General features: G+C 38.4%; 1 long non-coding RNA gene across 1 annotated transcript in view; it reads left to right on the top strand.

The window, feature by feature from the left end:
• The window catches only part of LOC122792775, a 183,213-nt gene extending 157,256 nt beyond the window's left edge, over window positions 1-25,957 (top strand). Inside the window, exon 3 of the long non-coding RNA XR_006363427.1 lies at window positions 25,622-25,957. This is a non-coding gene — a long non-coding RNA (uncharacterized LOC122792775). The remainder of the gene's footprint in view (window positions 1-25,621) is intronic.
• Window positions 25,958-26,187: the final 230 nt, after the last annotated feature.

Below are 26,187 nucleotides of genomic sequence, written 5' to 3'. Positions count from 1 at the left end.
ACATGTGTGGCCCATGTCACTGGTCATCTAGACTTAGAAAAAATACCTATGGGGTCCCAGTAGTATCCACCTGAATACTGCCATTACACCACCCTGTGCCCTACCATCTGTCTGCCATGTGTATTTGTGTGCGCACGCTATCTACCCTTTTCTTCCTTTTCCCTCTTTATATCTCTTGCCCTTCCAGACTTTTTTCTGCCTCATTATATGAAAAATGGGGTCCTATCCCTGCAAAATATATGTGCCTTGCCTTCTGTCAAGCCCTGCTTAACTTGCTATATTCCTGCTGTGCAGTCCCCTGTTTACTGTATCCTTTTTTCTTACTTTTTTGTACCTTCTTTTCCAGTACTTTCAGGGAATCATTAAGGTGTCCAGCTTCTCTGGCACTTACAATGTGGTCCTTCACATGTCCTATATATATTTTTTCTTTGCAGTGCAGAGTGATAGTCTTCCACCACCAGAAGCAGCTTTTGCTACCTGCTCTAACTTTCGTAGTAGTTTTCACAGGTTTTACACAATGTGGCACAAGACTGTTCCCTTTTCCTTTTTTGCATGTTCACTGGCTCATGTATGATAGTTATTTTATGCCCATGCTACTTCGTTCTAGTGCAGCTTTTTTTCTATTTGCATAATAAATCTTTGTTTAATTACGTGTGTCTATTCTGCATGGCAGTGCTTCTTAGCGGTAAAAGCTGTTCACTGTGTTGAAACAAATGTCTATGAATCCCAGACAAGATCTATATCTGGAACGACTAATGTGAAATCAGACAACAAAATATAGATTCATAGGTTCATAGGAGATAACTAGGCTACCGACTTAAGGGCCTGTATAAGGTTAGCCAATATAACCTGAGCTTACCCAATATATGGTTCCTAGGGACAAGAGGATGACATGGATTTGTGCCTATGCATCGAGTATCTTACAGATTTCCCCTGTCCATAAGGGACATAGGCACTACCCAGGTGTGACTTTGCAATTTCCCATCCATTGATCCAAATTGCATTTGAAAAGGTCCAGGGAAGGGCTCTGCATAATGTGAATAGGAAACCTATTCCAAAGAAGAGGCAATTTCTGAGACACATATCTGTCTCTCCAGCATGTTTTGTTTGAGTTGTGACTAAGTTTAGATCCCTAGATTGGGTGCCTCATCCTCATGCTGTTTGACTTGAAGATGTATAGCAGCTCCATCAGGGCTGGATTTGTGAGTGCCTTGTAGGTCAGGCATAGGTCATACCTTAAAAATCAGTAGGAGACAGAGTAAAGGGACAGAGCTTTTAGTCTCTCTGCATAGTTCATGTTGTTTACACCCTTTGTGAGGAACCTCTAAGGTTGCTCCAGCTGCTGTAAGTGCCTAGTCAAAGACATGCCAAATGACACATTGTACTCAATTATTGGTCCAATGAGAGCAGAGTACAGTGGGACTATAATTTCATTGGATCTGAATGCCATACCTTTACTTATAAGTTGTGCCACATAAGAGGATTTCCTCACCACTGTGGACACATGGTGGTCAAAGTTCAGGCTATTATCTATCTGTGTACCTAGATCTCTTATCTCTGAGTCCACTCTAAGTGGTGTGCTATTGATGTTGTAATTTGCAGGGGTATTTGACCTCCCAAAGTGTATGATAATGCATTTTTTTGCATTTAGTTTTAAGCCATGCATCCGGCACCAATCATATGTCTGACCTAGACCCTCCTGGAGGATATCTACATCACTGGGTGATTCAGTGATTGCCCCCAGCTTACAGTTATCAGCCAACTTTGTCATTCAGAGGACTTCCACATTTGCCTTGACTTCAGAGAAGTATATTCCAAACAGGTGTGGTCGCAGTACTGAGCCCTGTGGCACACCATTAATAACTGGCCTCTTGCTGGATCTGGATTCACTCACTTTAATCACGTGTCCTGTCCGTGATCCAACTGGCTATTCATCTGGTGACATAGGGATTTATGCTCAGTTATGTGAGTTTATTTATAATACCTGAGTGGGGAATTGTGTCAAATGCCTTGGCCATGTCGAAGTAGGTGGTATGTACTGTTTTACCCTCATCCATGGCCTTAGTGACTTTTTCAAAGAACTCTACCAGATTCAGTAGGCATGACCTGCCCTTCACAAAGCTGAATTGGGTTGGATCCAGTGTTTGGAGGTTTCCTATGCCATTATTTATCTGGTCCCTGATTATTCTTTCCATGACCTTACGTGTAAGACTAGTCAAGCTTATGGGTCTGTAATTTTCTGGGACAGTAAATGGACCCCCTTTATGCAGAGGGATGATTGTTACTGTCCTCCACTCTGTCGGGCAAAGCCAGTCTGGAGGCTGTGGTTAAACAGAGATCCTAATGGGCCTGATAAGTCCTGATTTAATTTGCTTAAAAGGCAACCTGATATATTGTCAGGCCCCATTGTAGCTGTGTTTTTAGCTTTAGAGAGCGCAGTAGCAACCCACTCTTTGGTGATACTTGGCTGTGGAGTGCTGGAGGGTATTTTGTTTGGGGGGCGGGACTGGGAGTGATGGGGAGGTGACATTTGAGCTGAATTTATTGGCCAGCAGACTTGCTATGTCTTTTGGATGAGTATAGGTGATGTCATCTACAACTAATTCTGTACATTCTAGCAGTCATTTGACTACTACAGCAAACACTGAACCAGTAGTTAGGAGAAAGGTAATGCCCTCTATTAGTAGCTCTAGTTTGATACACCCTCCCCCTTTCCCAATCAGCGACCCCTCCCGAAGGGGAAGGAGTCGTTCCATGAGCAGAGGGAGGCAGAAAAGGAAAGCTTCAGGTGGAGAACAGAGGGGACCCACTTTGAAGAAAATGTGGGAGAAACTAACACCAATATAGTATGGAATATCTCACATAGACCCCTTGATAAAGATGAAATTGAACTATTGAATAAGGGCTTATCATTCATACCTACCACTAAAAGTGATATGACAGACATCATTTTAGATACTAAATTGTTTGTTTGTAATGTACAATTAAAATTATTGTTCAAGAATGAAAATACTAATTTAGAAACTCAACGCTTCTCACAACCTAGTACATTTATTCCTAACCATCATCCTCTATTAGACGCATTTAGTAAACTGGTCGAGGAAGATGCATATAATTTATGTAATCATCCCCATGAATATAAGAAGGGTAATTTAACATGTAAGCAGAAATCAGCATTAAACAGACTTAAAAATGACAAGAGTATTATTATCAGACCAGCCGACAAAGGCGGGCCAGTAGTTGTAATGGATATGCATGGTTATACTAGCTTAATGTATGAAATGCTTGATGATAGGAAGTTTTATATACCTATTTTGCTCGAAGATGTTTATAGCCATATCATGAGGGTTTATAATACATTGGAAGACTTAAAGAAAAGTGAAATTATTAATGCAGAACTGTTCAATTTTCTCTGGGTTGAGAATCCATTAATACCTGTCATACAGGGTCTACCTAAGATACACAAAGACCCAACCCACCCACCGATGAGACCTATAGTCGCTGGTAGGGATTGGGTCACTGAGTCGATCTCAGTTTATATTGAAAAGACCTTGAGACCTGTAGTGGACAAGAACCAATTCATTCTCAAAGACACAAAACAGTTCCTAATAGACCTTTATGATAAAATGGATTCTGTAAAAGACACTTTTCCATATTTGTTAGTAACTTTTGATGTCAAGTCATTGTTTACGGTCATTCCCAATCAGGAAGGTATTGGCAAAATACATAGATATCTTACACAATATACAGAATTTATACCTGCTAAAGTAGATTTGTTATGCTTACTACTTGAGACAGTGTTAGAAAATAATATCTTTGTATTTAATAATGACATATTCATTCAGAGAGATGGCGTGGCTATGGGCACATCATGTGCCAATAGCTACGCCAGTCTGGTGATGGCTATGTGGGAAGAGGAGCATCTATTTACATTGCATAGTTTTCAGAATTTTGTAATGTTTTACAAACGATTTGTAGATGACTTCTTCCTTTTGTGGATTGGCAGCAAAAATGAGTTGTATACTTTCTTTAATGAAATTAACTCACTTACTGATTATTTAAAATTTACAGTGAATGAGTCCATTTATAGTATTAATTTTTTGATGTGCATATAGAGAGATTAGACAATGGCAAACTTAATACTGGTGTACATAGGAAATCCTGTTACAGGAATACCTTATTACACAGAAGGAGTATGCACCCGAAGTTTGCTTTTAATAATATTATTAAAGGGCAGGCTATTAGAGCTTCCAGGTTGAATCCAACCAAAGAGGGATATCAGAATGAACTAATTGAGCTTAAAGAAAGACTGTTAGCTATATCCTATAATATAAATGAAATACACAGTTGTTACCAAAGTGTAGAACAATATAGAAGTGATAGGGCTATCCCATACTTCTCGGATCATGGTGCAACTGCGTATTCCAGCCCTCATAATAATAGAGGAATAAACCAAGAAATAAGGACTAAACAGAAATTTTCTACCTTTTATACGCATGACTTCAATGAAATTAGAGAAATTATCTCTAAACACTGGAGGATGCTGATTGTTGACCCATTAATTAAAGATATTGTTGGTGAATATCCACAGTTCATTTTTAAGAACAAGAATTTGCACAGAAGTTTATGTTATCCCAATACAATGGAAGCCGTCAGTAATAGCTCACATAGAAATGGTACGTATCCATGTAATAACTGCCCATTTTGTACCCATATTTCTAATTATAATATGTTTGTCCACCCGACTAATTCTGAATGTTTTCAGTTTGAAGTTATTGCTACATGCAATACTGAACATGTAGTTTACATGGCAATCTGTACTCCCTGCCCTGCCTTCTATGTAGGTAAAACTGATAAAAGTTTCAGGGACAGGATACGAGAGCACCTTTACCAGATACGCATTCAGTCCAGTAATAATGCTTTATCTAAGCATGTTCTTGCAACAAACACCAATCACACTTTTAAATTTATGGTCCTCCAGGTGAATAACCCTAGCCCCAGAGGGGGAGATATCAGAACCTATACAGAAAGAACAGAGATTAAATGGATTGTTAGACTCAAGGCACACATTAGTCCAGGCCTGAATGATAAAATTTCACTTAAACCTGTTTTGAAAAACAGGAGTCCATTTGTTAGGTAAAGTTTTTTTCTATAATTATTAGTTCTTAGTTTTATATTAGACTTGTATAAATCTGTTTGTCTTTTATTGAAGTTTTAATATAAATTTTATATAACTATATAGGTGTGACTGGATATCCTCTGAGTATTATTTTTATAATGAATAAGTTATAAGTAAGAGAAATGCTTTCTATAAGCTTTCATAGATCTGCATATTTCTTGTCTTTGACTTTAAGAACTTGTTGAAAGAATTCATGATGATGTCATCTAGTTAATTATTTAATTGAATACCTGCTATATAAAATGTTCAACACTTTTTACTTCTGCCTGTTAAAGGTCTGAGGAAGCCTTCTGGTGAAAGCGCTTACCTTTTTTATATACCTAAATAAATGTATCTGGTTTTATCTATGATGGATTATTTCTTGGATGTTCTAACATTATAGACTTCTGCCTTCCTATTGGGACTATATTGATGCTGAAGACTGCTTTATATGCTGGGGTGCTCATAAGTGCCATCAGTTACTTTTTAATAATTCTGCACATTGTTGGGTATTGCCCTTAAGATTGTGGCCATAACTGAAAAATGTCTTATGATTATCCTTAGCTTTAGAGGGTATTTGTACCTCAAAGTCTGCTTTCAGAGACTTGACTAGCACCCTGATTTGCTTGTTTACACTAATGAAGGACTTATTTCTCCATTGTGCACGTCTCACAAACTCATAATTTACTGACATGGACATTGTGTACCACCTGGCTGAGCAAATAAAATCATTGCCTCTGCTGCAGCTCTGGAAAGTTGCACTGTAACTTTCAGTGAGCCTTTTGATTAAATTAAACTATAACCTCACAGTACAAACAAATGCTCATATCTGTTAACAAAGAAGTCTGAAGAGCAAACTGTTCATTACAACCTTACATTTAAAGTGGTAGCATTCATTGTAGTTCAAGTTTTAAATGGATTTCGAAATCAGAATAAATGCAGTAAATAATAATATCAGTGTTTTGCAAACACTTTATACTATGTTCACAACTGCTCAAGCTACACATAATACTGTCTTGTTCGTCCTGCTGTGAGCTTTCATATGAAGCTAAGCATGTCTCTATTCAGTTGTTGAACTGTTTACAGAAACATGAAAAGTAAGACAATATGCATAATTAATGCCTGAACAAGAGTTAATACTTCAGCTGTAGCAGAGACAAGTCACATAACATGATTTTACAAGTATTAATGTAAATATGAACTGGCAGTATTAAGCACCTAGAGCCATCGCCAGGCTGATCCTAGAGAAATGCCTGAAAGTGTTACTAGGATTTACAGTAACCTTCTCCTTGTTCAGTCTAGTGAGTGGGATGTCAGTGTGCCTGACAATAGAGTCACCTATTACTAGTGTATTGGGTGTGTTATTTAGTCTTAAGGGCTGTGATTGTGTGGCACACTGACTTTGTGAAGTATGTGATATGTGGTTGTTGTTGGGGGGGGGTGGAGGTTGTTTGGATATCTGCTTTGGAGGTCTGTGCTGCTTTAGCAGATTTTTATTTAGAGCCTCCGAGTATGTTTTTGTGTATTTATGTGTGTTGTTTGCTGGTGCAGATATGAGTGGTCTATGTGAGACTGGTAGTGTGGTGCAAGTGTTTCCCTTCTCCTCATGACTGACTGTTCCAGTCTTGGGTTCAGAGAGCTTGGCCTCCAGTTTGGCTGTATAGTTGCATCTCTCACATACATTTGTGTTTGTTGGAAGGAGGAGAGGGTTTTCTGTGTACATGAGGCAATTGTAATATTGCCTCAAGATGCCCAGATTCACCAGCTGGACTGGAGAGTACACCTGAAACTGCCTTTTGGACATGCCTGAACAGATAAATGAGCTGTTTTACTGATTGTCCCATAGGGACGAATAGGGAGCCTTGTACTTCTGTATAGTATAGGGGGTGTAGTGCTAGCATTTATTAGTGCTTACTAAGAGATTTGAGCAAGTGATGGACTGTAAAAGGAAAGGTTTGAGTGCTTAAGTTGAGAGTTTGACTAGTTCCAAGGGAAAAATTGAAGAGCAGACTTCTTGGAGCCAGGAATAGTTTAACCCTAGCTAAGTCGCGCTGCACGGTGCTGCCCGGCACGCAAAACCGCGCAAATGCGGATTTTAAAGCAGGGAGATGAAAGAGATAGAAATTAGCCCAAAATGGCCAATAAACTACTAGTTGCTGGGCTGAGACCACTCCTCCAGGGACAGATAGGCTGCTCAAAGCTCCCCACTCTCACTGGTGAACAGAGAAAACTTCCTTCTATCCAAGTAAGGTATGGGCAACACAGAGACTTGTACCACAGCCCTGAATTCAGCAGAACCTGAAAACTGGACTAGACTAGCTTAGAAAAGGTGGGAAACAAGAATATTTTTTTTTCTTTTTTCACAAAAATACAGTAACTTTACTCTAAAACACTTTAAATTCACAGAAAAGGCTAGCACACTTGAGTGCGTAGCCTACAACAGTTAAACAGAGGATTAGAACACAAAAAATGGCTATAAATGACTTTAACAAGAGCAATCAGAAAAAATAAGTACAATTTGCAGCAAAAATAAGCTTTTTAGAACACAAAAATGCTAGGAAAATGCGTTTTAGGTGAAATTAGCAATCAACAGCAAAAAATGCAGAGAAATGATACTTAATCAATCCAAAGTCACTCTTTTGTCACTCTGCTGCTTGTAGGACTCTGCAGGACACCACAAGGAGCTTGCTGAGCTGTATACAAGTGCAAAACCGCGCAAATGCAGGTTTTAAAGCAGGGAGATGAAAGAGATAGAAATTTCTCAAACAACTAGTTTATAATCTAGTCTGTAACATAGGGATTAGTAAACCTAGGCCTGAGTAACAACACAATAGCCTTATGTGGTATAGAGCAGAAACCTTTAGTAATGTACAAGAAAGCAATATTAAGTGGAAGTTTATTGTCATGAATCTCCACAGCTGTAACGTAAAATGAAACTGAGTTGTTTACACAGGATCTCTCAGAAGTAAACCCATGCTAAGTAATATATATACATATATATATATATATATATATATATATATATATATATATATATATATATATATATATGGGTCCCCTTCAAAACATCTAAAACTCATAACATCTAAACTCATAACATCAAGACCATAACATCTAAACTCCATAACATCTAAAACCCATATCTTCGAATTTCATAACATCTAAACTGTATAAAATTGAATAGTGTATCATTAAACATGTAAATGTTATAGTTTAATCTGTTAATCTTGTGGTATTACTATGAGATGTTGTAGTTTTTATTTCTATAGTTATTATTTATATTGTGTAGGAATTTATACTATTTATATAGTGTTTATTTTGCCACTCTGTATGTATTTTTTAGACCATACAGGTAAGTGATATAGACATTATGTGTACATTCTTTATGGGGATTGTGATACAGTGGGGTTAGGAAATTTACTTTTTCCCACTGTAGCGCGATCTCGGAGTTGGTATATTTAATTTACAGGGAGTGTGGGGGCAGAGCCCCCCACATGGGGGGGTGCAGGGGGTTTGCCCCCTAGCAGAAACATAGGAAAAAGTGTGCTTGTTAGTTGAATGTCATTATATGTGGAGGGGATGTTATTTTCATGTGATTTGTAGTGTTCGATGTGATGCAAATTTTAGATGTTATGAAATTTGATGTTATGGAGTTTAGATGTTTTGGGTTTTAGATGTTTTGAAGGGGACCTATATATATATATATATATATATATATATATATATATATATATATATGTATATATATATATATATATATATATATATATATATATATATATATACATACTGGATATAAAAAGTTTACACACCCCTGTTAAAATGCCAGGTTTTTGTGATATCAAAAAAAAATGAGACCACAATAAATCATTTCAAAACTTTTCCCACTTTTAATGTGACCTATAACCTATACAGTTCAGTTGAAAAATAAATCTGTTAGGGGAAAAATATAAAAAGTAAAAAACATACAATAGACTGGTTGCATAACCCTTAAACTAATATTTTGCTGTGTGTGCATACCCTTAAACTAATACTTTGTTGAAGCACCTTTTGATTTAATTACAGCATTCAATCTTCATGGGTACACACCTGCCATCAATTAAAGATACTCTGATTAACCACAAATAAAGTTCAGCTGTCCTAGTAGGATTTTACTGACATTTACTCAGTTGCCTGCTACAGTAAAAGCCATGGTTTGCAGAGAGCTTACAAAGCATCAAAGGAATGTCATTTTTGAAAGGTATCAGTCAGGAGAAGGGCACAAAAAACTTTCCACAGCATTGGCTATACCATGGAACAAAGTGAAGACAGTCATCAAAAAGTGGAGAAAATATGGGACAATAGTGACGTTGCAAAGAACTGGACGTTCCTCTAAACTTGATGAAAAGACAAGATGAAAACTGGTCAGGGAGGCTGCCAAGAGACCTACAGCAACAATGAAGGAGCTGCAGAAATTTCTGGCAAGTACTGGTTGTGTACTACATGCAACAACACTTTCCCGTATTCTCCATATGTCTGGACTATGGGGTAGGGTTGCAAGATGGAAGCCTTTTATTACACAGAAAAACATCCAGGCCCAGCTAAAATTTGCAAAACAATAGATCACGTCTTCCAAAAGCATGTGGGAAAATGTGTTATGGTCTGATGAAACCAAGGTTGAACTTTTTGGCCACAATTCCAAAAGGTACATTTGGTGCAAAAACAACACTTTGCATCACCAAAAGAATACCATTCCCATGGTGAAGCATGGTGGTGGCAGTATCATGCTTTGGGGTTGCTTTTCTTCAGCTGCAACTGGGCTTTAGTCAAGGTGAGGGGAATTATGAACACTTCCAAATACTAGTCACTTTTGGCTCAAAACCTTCAGGCGTCTGCTAGAAAGCTGAAGATGAAGATGAAGAGGAATTTCACCTTTCAACATGACAATGACCCAGAGCATACATCCAAATCAACAAAAGAATGGCTTCACCAAAAGAAAATTAAAGTTTTGGAATGGCCCAGCCAGAACCGAGACATAAATCCAATAGAAAATCTGTGGGGTGACCTGAAGAGGGCTGTGCACAAGAGATGCCCTCACAATCTGACAGATTTGGAGAGCTTTTGCAAAGAAAAGTGGGCAAATATTGCTAAGTCAAGATGTGCCATGCTGATAGACTCTTACCCAAGAAGACTGAATGCTGTAATTAAATCAAAAGGTACTTCAACAAAGTATTAGTTTAAGAGTGTGCACACTTATGCAACCAACGTATTGTCAGTTTTTTTATTTTTTATATTTTTTCCCTAACAGATTTGTTTGTTTTTCAATTGAATTGTCCAGGTTATAGGTCACATTATAGGGGGAAAAGTTTTGCAATGATTTATTGTGGTCTCATTTTTTATATCACAAAAACCTGGCATTTTAACAGGGGTGTGTAAACCTTTTATATCCACTGTATATATCGATTACAGTTCATCACTTGTAAAGACCTAATTAGAACCCTTTCAAAATATTCTGCAGTAATACTAGTCAAACTGACTAGTATATAATTATCAGATTTTCTTGAATCTTCTTCTTTATATATCAGAACAATAACCACTTTCTTCCAGATAGAAGGCACAAACCATTCCTGAAGTGACTGCTGAGAAAAGTTCATAAGTATTGGACACAAGACACTTCTCACATTATTTAAAAATGTCTGCTGAAGTCATGAAGACCTGACACCATGTTTCTATTGATTGTAATGCAGATACTAATAAGCTAACACACAGCCATTGGCATCCATATGCCAGCTGTCTGTTCAAGTGTGCATATTCCCACCATTGAAAGGCACAGGTGTGCTTTGTAAGAATGCCGTGCACACTTACACCTTCAGATTCTTGCCCTGCTCAACTGGCCAGCACTTGCATAGTTTGGGCATCTGTGAATCCCATACAATGCAAAGCCTCTAGCTGGGCAGCTTGTCAGGACGATCATTTTATACAGAACCTTCCTACCAAGTACTGCCTTAACATCTGGCACTCTGAACCCTACTGTCTAAAGAGCACAGTGGTGTTCTAGGCAAAGAGGGGTATTCTGTAGATTGGAATGGTCTTGTAAAGTATGCAAGATAGCATGCAAACTGACTATGAACACCAGCCATAGTGGATCCATGCCATTACTTCTTACATCAGTCATGAAAATAACTATTGAATTAAAAAGTTCTAAAATACCCTATATCACTGGAAAACATTCCATCACAACTCTGTCACACACACACACACACACACACACACACACACACACACACACACACACACACACACACACACACACACACACACACATTAACCCTATCTTTCTTTGCTTGATATACTAGCCCCCCCCAGTTTCAACCCAGTTAAGTTTATAATAGTTAAGAAACTTTTCTCACATTGACCACCTCAAGCTGATTGGCTCCTGTGATCTTCTAATACTTCCCCAGTCATTTTCTGTATAGCAACCTAATCCATCTATTTAGTCTTCTTGCAAACTTCTGCTGTTTGTATTTTACCCCAAAAGGCCAAATAGTGAAGTCCCAGCAGTATAATGTCAAGAAATCCCATGTTACCCTCATTTCCACATATAGACAGCTCCAGTGATGCTCTCATCTAATATCCTAGCACCCTAATCCACCACAGTTTTCAATTTCCATATATCCTTGCCATACGTATATTTTTCGCACATTTCTCTTTAGACATCTAGCAGTTGTCTACCTTCTGCAAATGTTTAACTGAACAGACCATTTTTGGTGGAATACCAGGATAAAAATCTCTAAGATTTTAAAATAATCACAATTACAGTATGTCATAAATAATTTTAAATATAGAAAGCATCAACATACGCATAAGATACCATGTACAGGTGTGGAAAATTAGAACAACAAACTTACCATCTAACAAATTTAAAAAATGTATCAACAAAATGCATTTCAGACATTTCAGAAGATTAGAGACAGTAAAATAAGGCATAATTGTATTCAGTGAAGTGTAGCAAAAATCAATATGGAAGATCTTCAATGAACCAGGCACATTGAATGAATACTATAGATTAAATAAAGTGAAATGGTACCTGGAGAGAGAATGCATAAGAAAAAAAATGTACCCATGGGTTTTAGTTAAGGACAAGGAAATACAAAAGAAATGATGAGGGAGTCTGAAAAGTATGTTGTGATTTTTAATAAACTAAGACATGTAAACTGGATTAAATATGAAGCAGAAACTGCTGAATTTACTTGGTAATTTTAGTACAGAGATATAAGCTGAAATAAAAAAATCCAATAGCAGACATAATTAAAAGATAGCTTAAACACAGGGAGGTAAATAAAAACAAGTTGTGTATTTTAAAACCTTCATAATGCATTAATTTACTTACCTTTCAGTAGTATTTGGGTTACCTTCATATGGGCATTTGCATAGTGAGTTTTGTACTGTTAAATTGTGTAACACTTTAGCCTCCTTTAACTGAAGATTGGATGGGTTCATGTAAGTTGACCCTCAGGACTGGTAGTACAGCCTTTATCAAGAAGGAAAATAAATTTACTGATGATATAAGTATGACCTTTATCAAGAAGGGAAATAAATCTACCAAAGATACTTCCAAGGGTGAATGGTTAGGGTATATACTTGTTCCAACCACCTGCTTAATACTAACCTCTGAACTATGAAGCTATGTATAGTCCTGATATCAGAGTGATTTCTTAATGAGCCTAACATACTGAATGCAGTAACAATTGTATAATTTTGGTTCTATAGCACTTCATTTAGCAGCATTACTACTAGTGCACTTGTCAAACCAGTATCTGCATACAGTCTCAGACAGATTCTTATCTGATCCATTCGGCTGACTTTCAGGCAAAAACTCTTCTGGAATCCATAATGTGTGTCATTGGTTGCGTCTGTACAAGTGCAGGTCATCTCTCTGAACCATATACTATCTTCAGCTTTGGTGATAAACTGGCACTGATACTTGGATTTGTAATTTTTGATCTAGGTTTTAATCCAGTGTCACCCTAACCGTTTCTAATCTCCTCCGCAAAGGTCATTTTTTTTTGCATTTTGTAATAAAATTGTTTCTGCTTTAATTATCTTTTCTGCAAAAGCAGCATTGCTCACATTCTGCTCTGTGGGACTGACAACAACAAAAATAAATAAATAAAGTAGTACCTTCTTATCATCCTTCCTGCGATCAATAACTGTGAAAGTCAGTCCTGGAGCTTGCTGTTGAGTATTTCTACACTCTAGAAATGACAAATGGCAGTCCAACATGATGCATCATTTCTTAAGGGCTCTTTAATGTTTTCAACTTGTATAATCAGTTGCTAATACTCTGGACATGAAGGAATATATTCTTAAAGCTATAAAGCTTAATATTATGGATGCAATTGTTTAAAAGTTAGGGTAGAGTAGCACTATCAGGGAATATGGAGATTTATATCAATAAATAAATGTGTCTGCTATTTGAATATTTATGTAGTACATGGAGTGTGGTGATTACACTCCAATATCTGGAAAAAGACAAATCAGTTAAGCTCTTACATAGCATGAAACCTGATCTTAAGAAATGTTAAGCAACCCCTGATTTAGTTGTTACGATTAGGTATCATGCTAGACAGTTAAACCTGCCAGTACTAATGCGCAAATGACAGAGGGAAAATAAACAAAAAAAACACAAATTTGTTTCTGCCTGCTATCTGTGCTGATAATGTCTACCTGACTTTTTTGACATAACAGACTCTCTTGCACTGTTTTTGTGACAGTGCTAAATGCATTATGGCTTTGAAAGCTGACAAAACACTTGGCAATTTTTTTCTGTAAGTAGTAGTACATGGAGCAGATAAAGCTTTGCTCACAAGGTGGATTTCTTGTCATCTTGTCTCGAACACATAAGTCAGTTATGATCGGAGATCCACTCATAATCCTCTATATTGTGTGCTGAACTGAAATATTCAGAGTAGCAGTACAGTGTTTAAGAACTTTTTGTTTCATTTCCTCTTTTATTTTTCAGAAAGTTACACAGAAATGAAAACAATCAAAAATTTCAGACTTCTACTGGAAAGCCATGAAATAACTGCTGTTGCTGATCTGAAAGACACAAGGCACTCAACCATGCACTGGTCACTAGTGCTCCTTTTTATGCACAGATTTGACAGCAGAAGTTCTAGTTTATCAAAAAAAGACACTATATCTATAGGCAGCTAAAGAAACATTTGGCTTCATAGTGACTGGATGGTGTATCTAAAGCAAGGAAAAGGGCAAACCACTGAATATTATAGTAACTACTTCTTAGTGGTTATCAGTTATAAGAGTTATAATAATACATTTCTAGTACATAATGAATAAGAGCAAATGAAAGAGAAATTTTAAACATATGGCAGTAAGTTATCCTATAAAACATTAAAGGGCACCATTTAATAAAGTAAATAGTGCAATGCACTGACTGTGTTGTGGCAATTGTCTTGGAGATAACCCTTAGAATGCAGTATTGCTTCACTTGAAGGAACATCTCATGGCAGAGAGAAGAGACTACAAATTTCTATACAGGGTTAATTTAGATTCAAGGGAAATCTTGTCCTGTCCTCACTCTAGAAGAACCATCAACCCCCCTCATATGTTGCCTACAATAAGGTACAATTGAACAACAGTAGGTTCTGGAAAGTCTGGGTGTTGGGACAGAAATATATAATTCCAAGAGTGCCCATCCAACATTCTTATGGTATTCTGGCATAGACTGGTATCTGTGGAAACATCAAAAGTAGAACACAGAAAGTATTTTAAGAATTTTCCAGAGTGTAGACCCACAAAAGAATGGCATCGGACCATAAAGAAGAAGAAAGTAGTAATTTTATTGGAATGATGGCTGCATTTTTAGGAAGTTAGAGCTAATTTAGGAATGAGGGGATAGGATGTTATAGTGAATACCTAGTGCCATGGCTGGGCAGGACAAGCAGCAAATACTTAGGACTGTGACTGGAGTTATATAGGGTAAGAAACAGGATACCTCTATATCATTTCCTATATATGGACAAATATATTTCCATATATGGACAAACATAGGTTCATAGGTTCATAGGTTCATACTAGGCTATCTGCCCTAGGGCATTTATAAGCCTAGCCAGAATGTGTTTGGCTTTCGCCACCCATTTTAAATTTATTTTGCTATGCCCTTTTTCGAGGTTAGTATACTGTGCCTCTGTCTAACAGTGACACAGAAGTGATACCCGGGGTAAACCTACGATCTCCCATCCACTCATCAAGATTCCTCTTGAAGAGAGTCAGTGAGAGACTCTGCCTAACCTGGACTGGGATTTTATTCCAGAGTGAAGGGAGCCTCTGGGTTATGAATCTGTCCCTCCAGCATGTCCGTTTTATTTCAGTGCTGAGGTTCAAGTCTCTCGAGCGCGTAGCTCGATGGGATTTGGATATTCTGAGGTGCAGCATGTCCATTAATTCCGGGTTGGACATGGCTTTATACGTCAGGCACAGATCGCCTCTGAACAGGCAGTATGCCACTGAGTAGAGCTGGAGTTTCTTTAACCGGGCAGCATATGGCATCTGTTTGAGCCCTTTGATCCTCTTGGTGAGGTACTTTTGAGGTCTTTCCAGTTGCTGCAGGTGTCTGGTAAGGTACATCCCAAAAGGGGCATTGTACTCAATTATGGGCCTGATGAGGGATGAGTAAAGAGGCACGATGACCTCCCCTGATCTAGATGTGAATCCCTTCATGATTAGGTGGGCTATATAAAATGTTTTTCTAACCACTTTGGCCACGTGGTTGTCAAATGAGAGATTGCTATCAACTTGGGTCCCCAGGTCCCTAATTACTTCTTCTGTACTTAATGGATAACCACCTATGTGGTAATTTGTGGGCACTTTGTTTTTGCCAAAGGGATGACTACACACTTTTGGCATTTAGCTTGAGGCCATGGCTCTGGCACCAGTTGTCTGTTTCTATGAGGCCCTTTTGGAGGATGCTTGTGTTGGCTGGAGAGTAGATTATGGCCCAGTTTGCAGTCATCTGCAAACTTGGTCAGCCACAGTCCTTCCGTGTTGGCCTGTACCTCCGAGAAATATATACCGAACAAGAGAGGTCCCAGGACTGAGCCTTGTGGGACACCACTTGTAACTGGTTTGGAGTCTGACATGGCTCCAGCAATTCTAACCATGTGGGTTCTGTCCTTGAGCCAGTTTGCAATCCATCTAGTGACATAGGGGTTTATATTTAAGCTGGTGAGCTTATCTATAATGCCCGAGTGGGGTATTGTATTGAAGGCTTTTGCGAGGTCCAGGTAGGCAGTGTGGACCACCTTCCCCTCGTCAATGGCCTTGGTGACTGTTTCAAAGAAATCAACCAGGTTTAAGAGGCAGGATCTGCCCTTAACAAAGCCAAACTGGGTAGGATCCAGTGTCTGTAGGTCCCCAATATCTTTATTTATGAGCTCCATGATGATCCTTTCCATAGCTTTGCAGACCAAGCTAGTCAGGCTTATGGGGCGATAGTTTCCAGGATCCGTTGAGGCACCACCTTTATGGAGAGGGACCACTGTTGCTGTATGCCACTCTTTGGGCACATATCCTGTAGTAAGGCTGAGACTGAACAGTAGTTTTATGTTTGGGTTTAGCTCTTCTTGGAGTTCATGTAGGATGTAGCCCGGGACACCGTCTGGTCCCATTGATGCTGTGTTTTTTGCTTTGGAGAGGGCGGCTCTTACCTGAGCATCTGAGATGTCAGGGGGGCAGCACTCTGCTGGGATAGATATTTGCCCTTTTGGTGGGGAGGGGGGGGGAGAAGTTTGCACTGAACCTGTCATCTAGGATGTTGGCAATGTCTGTGGGTTCAGTGTATTTTTTGTCATTTTGGACTAATTCTGAGCATATCTGGGAATTACCACCCAGGTTCCTAACATAACTAAAGAAAGCCTTGTGATTATCTTTAGTGTACTGTGCAATTTTTCTCTCGAAGCTGGCCTTAGACAATTTTATGAGTGCCCGTAGTTTTTTGCTAATACTGATCAGTGATGCCTTCCCTTTTTGGGATTTTGCTCTATCATTTAGTAGCTTCCTCCTTCTATTGTATAGTTTGTTTATGGCTGGGGTCCACCAGACAGGATGCCTGCCTTTGGAGGATTGGGTCTTGGTTTTATTTGGGATTGCATGATCCATGCATTCCTGAAGGTGTTCATAGAATGCGTTTATAAAGGATTCTGCGGTCTGGGCCATATTTTCCACAGGCCCGGAGTACACAGATATTTAGCTAGTAAAGTGTTTACAGAAAGGACCTTAAAAATGAATATGCTAACATTTCTCTACACACCCTAGAATTGCTTGTCCATAGTATGTTTAAAGCTAAAATTAATAAACACTATGAACTAACTAGTTGGAACAATGCAACTCTCCACTAGAGCAATGAGATATATCTGTTTGGGATGGGAAACAAGATCTTCACTAACTGGTTTAAGTTTTTCATCAGCAGTCTGGATAATGTTTATTAATTTCCCCTGTGACTATTTGGGTTTTCTCAGAGTATTTTGACTTTGTCTCACTTTCTAAGAACATGCTGATTGAGTGCCTATGTGGACTATATAGGAGTTGCAATATAAAAATATCTGTGTACTCCTGGTTGCTGTACCCCAGAGTACTAGCTTTTTCATTTATTTTCACCTATTACATCCTAGACCAGACCACCATATTTTCATCTTTTTTTTTCTGTGTAACTTAATATTATTTCTAATTATTTCCAGAAATTGCTGTATTGTACTATTTTTTTTTTTTGCATAAGGAGCCTTATTTGCACTGAAGTCATATTTTGAGAATGGGAAAAGGTGTAGCAATATAAATATGTGTATATATATATATATATATATATATATATATATATATATATATATATATATATATATTGCTTCTTTTGGATTGGTTAGAGGTGTCTCTTTAGTTTCCTGAAGAGATGGAGTGTTGTGGCCATCATTATCAAGGGAATTATGACTCAATATACAGACCATTTTTAAATGTATTTTAGTTAGCATTAGTGTTTCTGTTATGTAGGTAGTTTTTATGTTGTCTTTAAATTAACAAACTTCTTTGTGACCTCCCCATCTCCCAGTTATCCTCTAGGCTGATGACATAGTTATTTACTGATAAGGTCATTCTCACACCAACATTAAATGCCAGCTCCAGTTGGACTTATATGAGCTCCATCAATGGCTCATAAACCATAAACTATTTTTCAATCCCACCAAAACCAAAACTATGCTTTTTGGAACTCTATAGAAAATTCACCAAGCACCTGACTCTTAAACTGTCTTTAACTTATACAACCATTCCACAGAGACAACCTCCACCCTCATATAACTAGGACTATGGCTTGATCAGTTACTAAGCTTCCATTTCCATATAGACAAAGTGAAAGCCATAGTAACCCCCCTCCTCTTCTGGGCCAAAAAGATCTCCCCTTTTCTATTCCAACCAGCCAGAGTAGCCATTGGGAAAGGAGTTCTCCTTTCACAACTTGAATATTAGTTCCCAATGTTTTTCTTCTGCCTATAAGAAAAACATTGCCACACTCTAGGCTATCTTTAACAGCACCTGCTCATGGGTGCCGGAACCATAGAACCAGGGGGAGGGGTCGCCCTCCCACTTTTACAGCTGTAAGACCTGTCAGGAAAAATTTATGAAGTGGAGTTTTCACGTTAACATGGATCCGCGCGCAGAAGTTAAACTAAGTAAACTAGCTGTTCTTGTTGTCTTATTGCTCTGTGTTACAGGAGTTATGCTGCCACTGTTCTGTTGGTGCTGCTAGAGCCAGAGTCATGCCAGTAAGGAGAGTTTTGTTCTTTTATTTGCAGGAGTTATGCTGCTCCCATGTGTGTGTGTGTGTGTGTGTGTGTGTGTGTGTGTGTGTGTGTGTGTGTGTGTGTGTGTGTGTGTGTAAAATGCCCCAGTTAGGTAGGCAGACCTGGTGGTTAGTGTTACTCAGGCTCAAACTAGAGCCTGAATTCTCCACCCATACCACCACTTGTGATATAGAGTGTTGAGTCCATAGCTCTCAAATGGCCACATTTTCAAAGACCATTTGGCTCATACATTTGGTCTGTTCCTCTTAAAATTTGTGGTTTTCTGGCAAATCAGTGAGAACCGCTCTTGTTTGCCATCTACTTCTCTGAAGTACAGGCCAACACTAAGGGACTCTGGATAACAAAGTTTGCAGATGACTGCAAACTGGGAGCCATTATTGAATCCCCAAATGATGTGGATACTCTACAAAAGGGCCTTACAGAAACAGATGCTTGGTGCCAGAGCCATGGGCTCAAGCTCAATGCCAAGAAATGTATAGTTATCCCCTTTGGGAAAAAACATGTATCCGTGAATTACCATATAGGTGGCAGTACACTAAACACCGAAAGTTTGATAAGAGACTTAGGGACACAGGTGGACAGTGGTCTCACCTTCGATAACCACATCGCCACAACAGTCAGGAAATCCTTCTATGTGGCACACCTCATCACTAAGGGCTTTTCATCCAGAAAAAAGGAGGTCATTGTCCCACTGTACTCATCCCTCATTAGACCCATTATAGAATACAATGCCCGTTTGGTATGTACCTCTCAAGACATCTGCAACAACTGGAAAGGCCACAGAAATACCTCACTAAAAGAATCACAGGCCTAAAGCAGATGCCCCACGCTGACCGCCTTAAAAAACTCCAGCTATACTCTGTCGCATATCGTCTACTCAGAGGCGATCTTTGCTTAACATACAAGGCCATGTCAAACCCAGAGCTGTTGGACATGCTGCACTTAAAGAAATCCCAATCCCTCAGAGCCACATGCTCCAGGGATCTAAACCTTGTCATCACAATAAACAAAACATGCTGGAGGGATAGGTTCCTGACCCAGAGACTCCCCAGACTCTGGAATAGATTGCCCATACATGTCAAGCAGAGTGCTTCTTTGGTCCTCTTCAAAAGGAACCTTGACGATTGGATGGGCGAAAGGAAATTCACCCCGGGGATCACGTCAGTCGCCCTGCTAGACAGGGGTCCAGGGAAGTAAATAGTGTGGGAAGAAATAGCCAGGGAATTGTTATGGCTAGGCTTGTATAGGCCCTAGGACTGATAGCCTAGTACAAACCTATGAACCTATGAACCTATGAACTGAATTCACTAAAGAATGATAGCCCTTTAAGTTTCAGTCTTCCTGTCTTTCAGGAACACATGATAACACATAACACTTTATTTTACCAACTTTCTAAGATTATACAAGCAATATTTAAAATGTGTCCCTGGTTTTGGGCCTTAGCCCCTCCCCCCCAATACATTTTGGCTCTTTCCAGATTTCTTGTGCTGCGAAGTTGAAAGATTTAGTTGTGTGTCAAATGGATTTTACAAGGAGCTGGGAGCTTCTGGGGGAGAGAAGTTTAGTGCTACCTATGCTAAGTCATTTGCATTGTTAGTAGCACAACAGGTAATATACTTGCTTTTGATGCAGAAGGCTATGGGTTCTACTCCTACAGTATGCAGATGGATCACTGTACTGTGTTGTACTTTAAAGGGAGTGGATGCTGCAGTCCTATGAATATCCTCCTTTGGAGGAGTTAACTATTAACTATACTTCTGTTATCAGTTTGCCATCCATTCCACATTGCAAAATTACTAGCTTATCATTCTTTTTAATGTACCATAGGCAATTTATTTTTCAAGGGCAACAGATACTTAATTTGTAGATGAACCAATGAAATATAAAATCGTTTGCTAGCAGCAACCTCTTCATTAGTTACAGATCCCTTTAATGTAGAATTATTTCGATAACTTACCTCTGCAGAGATTTTACATATTTACTGATATAGGTGGATTGTAATGTCAGACGTTTGAGTGGCCTTTTATGGTTGAAATTTTCTGAAATGGCTAGTTTTGTCATTATTGGTTCATATGTTTTGTTTCATTACTTACTAGAAGACTGTTCCAAAGTACAAATTTAAAACACATTCTAACAAGTGGTGCTGTATTATAAAAGGAATATAATTTAATACAATCAGGTTAATACAATCAGGAAGGTGAATCAAAGAATGCATACATGTATTCTTGCTCAAAGGATGCAGGAGATCAAAATAGGGGAAGAGGCCTGTCACCAGTGGAGTCCCCAGGGTTCGGTGCTGAGACTTTTTCTGTTTGGCATATACATCTCAAAAGTAAAAGGAAATACCAAAGGGCTTTGGCTGACTAAGTTTGAGATGACTGCAAGCTTGGAGCAGTTACTGAATCCCCAAATGACTTAACCATCATGCAAGAAGGTTTGTCCCAAACAATAACTGGTGCCAGAATCATAAATTGAAACTAAACTCCAATAAATACATTATCATATTCTTTGGGAAGTCATCTACTCCAGGGAACTGCCAAATTGACAATGCCCCCTGAGAACTGACCCAGTTGTTTGGCATTTGGCAACTTGTGTGTACAGTGACCTAACTTTTGACCAACATGTGCCCAGAGTCATAAGAAATTCTTTCTATATTGCACAGCTTATAAACAAATTGATTGTGACTAGCTCTAGAGATGTTATTGTCCCCCTTTACAAAGCCCTCATTAGGTCAATCATTTTGTATAATGCCCACTTTGGCGTGTAGCTGTCCAGACCCATGCAACAACTGGAATACCCACAGAGATACCTTACTAAAAGGATACAAGTCCTAAACAATAGTTCTTGCATGGACCACCTCAAAGATTTATCACTATACGCAGTATCCTACAGGGTGCTTAGAGGTAACCTGTCTGGCATACAAGGCATCCTCCGACCTAATACAGATGGACCAATTGAACATCAGCAAGTCAAATGGCATCAGAAATACTCAGTCCAGGTATCTAAACTGAATGTTGTGGAGAGATGGATATATATCAGAGAGGCTATCGCTGTTCCAGAGCATATCCATTCAAGTAAAGCTCATTCCTGTCCATATTCAAATGCAACTTGGATCTAAGGATGGGTAATAGAAAATGTACTCCAGGATTGCCCCTCATGCCACTAATGGATAGAGGCAGTTCCTAGATGCTACATCCCTTACATGGCCCCCTCAAATTATCTACAGTGTGATCACATTTATTCTATTAGGGCTAATATACAATTAACAGCCATGGGATAAGTAAGATCAATCAGGAAATGTTAATTCAAGCACCAAAAAGGAAATTGGCTAAGCTTAATGATCTCCAAGTGAACCTATGTTGTGGTAGTAAATAGTTTTAAAAAAATTCCCTTTTTAGATCACTAAGTGCCGCTCTCACCCTCTGCCCCCCCCCCCCCCAGTCTTCAACAGCTTCCGGCACTTCTGCACCTGCTGATTAATTACAAACTCACCTCTCTATGAGCATCACTGTTTCACCCTAGAAAAAGCCAAATGGCTACCTGTAAAACAAAGATCTGACATAGTTTTAGGATACCAAATCTACAAACTACTCTAGCTCCATACATTTACTTCCCTTGTAGCTAATCTTCATGAAAAACCTCCTCATCCAACCGAAGACACTACAACCGGAGACACTACAACCTGAGACACTACAACCGGAGACATTACAACCTGAGACACTACAACCTAAGACACTACAACCGGAGACACTACAACCGGAGATACTACAACCTGAGACACTGCAACTGGATACACTACAACCTGAGACACTACAGCCGGAGACACTACAACCTGAGACACTACAACCGGAGACACTACAACCTGAGACACTAGAACCGGAGACACTATAACCGGAGACACAACTCACAAGCCACACCAACTCTCTTTACCCCTAAAACCAAACTCCACAGCACTGTACATGCTTTATCCTCTCAGGAACTTACTCCTTGGCAAGTTCTCTCCCTCAACATAAAGGAAGACAACTCTTATTCCAAACTCAAAATGCTACTCAAAAATCCAAATGTTTCTGCTGCATCACAGGACATATTGCCTAACCTATCTCCTTTCTGAGTCTCTTCTCCTCTCAAGATTTACTGAAGATCGACCAGCTTTAGAAACAAATGTATATATTGTACATTACAATATGCTTGATTGTACATTGCACTGTGCTGGTTCACTGGAATGTATATACACATTTTTTTCTGCTTAATTAGTCTGAACTACTCTGTTATTGCTTACATTTCTGTATTTTTTGTTTGTGAAATGTTTTGTGCTTCATCTCTGCAGAGCCTGAAGTTGGTTAGTAATGATAAGTACACTTCCCCAGTAAATAAATATAAATAAAATAAAAATAAATACATAAAATGATGACTTTTTGCTTGAGATGAATGGGTCTGAAGTTTAGATTTGGTGGCGATTGATTGGGTTTGGGATATGGTAATCTGGATGGCAGTGTAATGCGGCAGTCTAGAGAAGTGGTTAATGCTAATCAGCCATGTGCTCTCCCCCAGAATTGTTCACAGCTCCTAATTTGCTAATATTTTACTACAGAAAAATTGTAAAAATCCAGGTTATCACTCATTCACTTACTTGTGGTACAGATAAGTTTAGCGAAGACATTGGGGTGTGTTAGGTTTTTCTTTGTGTGGATGTGTGTATAGATAAGCCTGTATGGGCATGAATGCAGCTACATGAATATATGAATATATGAGAGTGTGTGACTCACTGGATGGTCACACTAAGAGAGTTAGGTAAAGAATTGATTGTTTGGATGAGTGTATGGGTTGGTATGTATGTGTGTACAGGTTTGTATGTATGAGTTTGCATGTGTGTATGAGTTTGTATGTATGAGTGTATGGGTTTTTATGTATGAGTTTATATGTATGACTGTATGGGTTTGCATGTATAATGTATGGGTTTATATGCATGTCTGTATAGGTTTGCATGTATGTGTGTGCGTGTTTGTATGTATGTGTGTATGGGTTTGTATGGATGACTGTATGGGTTTTTATGTATGAGTGTATGGGTTTATATGTATGAGTGTATAAGTTTGCATTGATAATATATGGGTTTATATGTATGTTTGTAGGGGTTTGTATGTATATGTATGTGGGTTTGTATGTATGTATGTGTGTATGGGTTTGTATGGATGAGTGTATGGTTAAGTATTTCCATGTGTGTGATCAAGTGTGGAGGGGCTTGTTTGTGGATCAGTGGATGCGAGTGTGATATGTCAGTGAGTGTGTATGTCTGTGCATGGGTATCTGAGTGTGTGTGTGTGTGTGTGTGTGTGTGTGTGTGTGTGTGTGTGTGTGTGTGTGTGTGTGTGTGTGTGTGTGTGTAGGGGGGTATCTTTGCTAACATAACACATGAGCCACTAGGGCAAACACTAGTATGGCTGATTCAAAGGCATGGTGATGAGCAGTTACCAAGGTCTTTCTCATTATGGCTATAGCTATCTCTCAATCATATTTTCCCACCATCTCACTAATTGACAAATCTACGATGAGCAATCCACTTTGAGTAGGTAGCTCAAGCAGTATAGATTTTATTGAATCATAGCCATTGTGTGCGTGCGTGTGTGTGTGTGTGTGTGTGTGTGTGTATGTGTGTGTGTGTGTGTGTGTGTGTGTGTGTGTAAATATGTGTATATGCAAATGTTTTTTAATTTATTTGGTTACTAAGTTTTATTTGAGGGGTTAATAATTTATTAAAGATATATTAGTGTAGGTAAGAACTGTCTTAATGTATTTGTATATTTATTGTTTATTTGTTTGGGTTAATGCAAACTGCATTTTATAATAAATGTTTTTTTGTGTGTGTGCATGTGTTTCTGCATGTATGTATGTGTATGTGCATATATATATTTATATAATATAATATATATCTTTATGATGCTTCTCATACTGAGCACATTAAAATTATGTGTAATGGCTCTTAAAAATGCATCTGCCCAAAGATCTGGACACCTAATTAGCATAAAATATGCATATCAAATAGCTCCTCACGCTTGAATAGTACTGTGGGATACTAGTCAAAAAATGCAAGTCTAAAAACTGAGAATGACAAAATGATGCAAAACTATATTGTCATTTTATTATGAGGTAACAACATTGGAGAAAAAAAATTGCCTTCTCCTTATGTTTCTATTTAGATTTTCAATAAGAAGACAGACAATAGTAGTAGTAATGCACAAAAGACTATAATTATTATAATAAAATAAAATGAAATGTAACTGTGTCTTCTTGTCATTGTGTCTCATTTTTGTGGATCAACTTTCTGACCAGCAGATGTGAAATTCCTGCAGCAGGCTACATTTGAGTCAGGCATATCATTGCTTACTTCTGTCAGCACTGTCTCTTCATCTCCATGTTAGGTATGTCTTTTATTATAAGCTGCAGTTGCCTTTCTTGCAGCCTAAAGTATTGCTTTTGGCAACTATACACAGAAGCTGTCATTCTCTTTAATCATGTTGATTACAGGCAATGAATTTAGTGTTTTGACATTTAATGACTGGGCAATGAATTTAGTGTTTTGACATTTAATGACTGTCTCATTCCTGTTTTAACTTTGCAGACCATTTCGAATATTTGCAGTGGTTCACTGTTCAAGAAGGGCAGACTATGGAGTGTTAGCATGAGTTATACAAAGTCAGGTATTTCTTCCACTACAGGACTTCAAAGGACTGTTGACCAGTATTTCAAGCGACATGGATTTGTTTCAGAGCTGTGCAGCTGCTATATCCAGATGTAGTCACTGATTTGGTATATGGTAAATTCATTAATCAAATGACCCCACTTTACCCTTGATTTGCAAAACTCAAGATGCGCTCTGATGCCCAAAACAGCTGAAAAATCAGCTGCAGTTTCATGTAAGAGTCCAATAAACTGCCAGTGTTTTACAGTACAGTCACTGACAAGGTAAACTCTTTATTTTTTTATTTTCTAAAAACTGCACATAAAATGCTTTCATATTTTTATAGAATGAGTACTCATGTAAAATGTCATTGCATATATGTTGCAACATTAGGCCCGAAATGAATCTATGGCTTAAAATTCTTATTCCAAGAACAGAACTGCTGCAGTACTGACACAGATAACCTCTATGAATTCTTTAGTTGCAGGTGACTTGAGAAACTGCTT

The sequence above is a fragment of the Protopterus annectens genome, chromosome 1.part0 (genome assembly GCF_019279795.1).
Source record: "Protopterus annectens isolate FY-2018-M chromosome 1.part0, PAN1.0, whole genome shotgun sequence".
Taxonomy (NCBI): Eukaryota; Metazoa; Chordata; order Ceratodontiformes; family Protopteridae; genus Protopterus; species Protopterus annectens.
The sequence above is the reverse complement of the archived record's forward strand: the minus strand, read 5'-3'. Positions and strand labels throughout refer to the sequence as shown.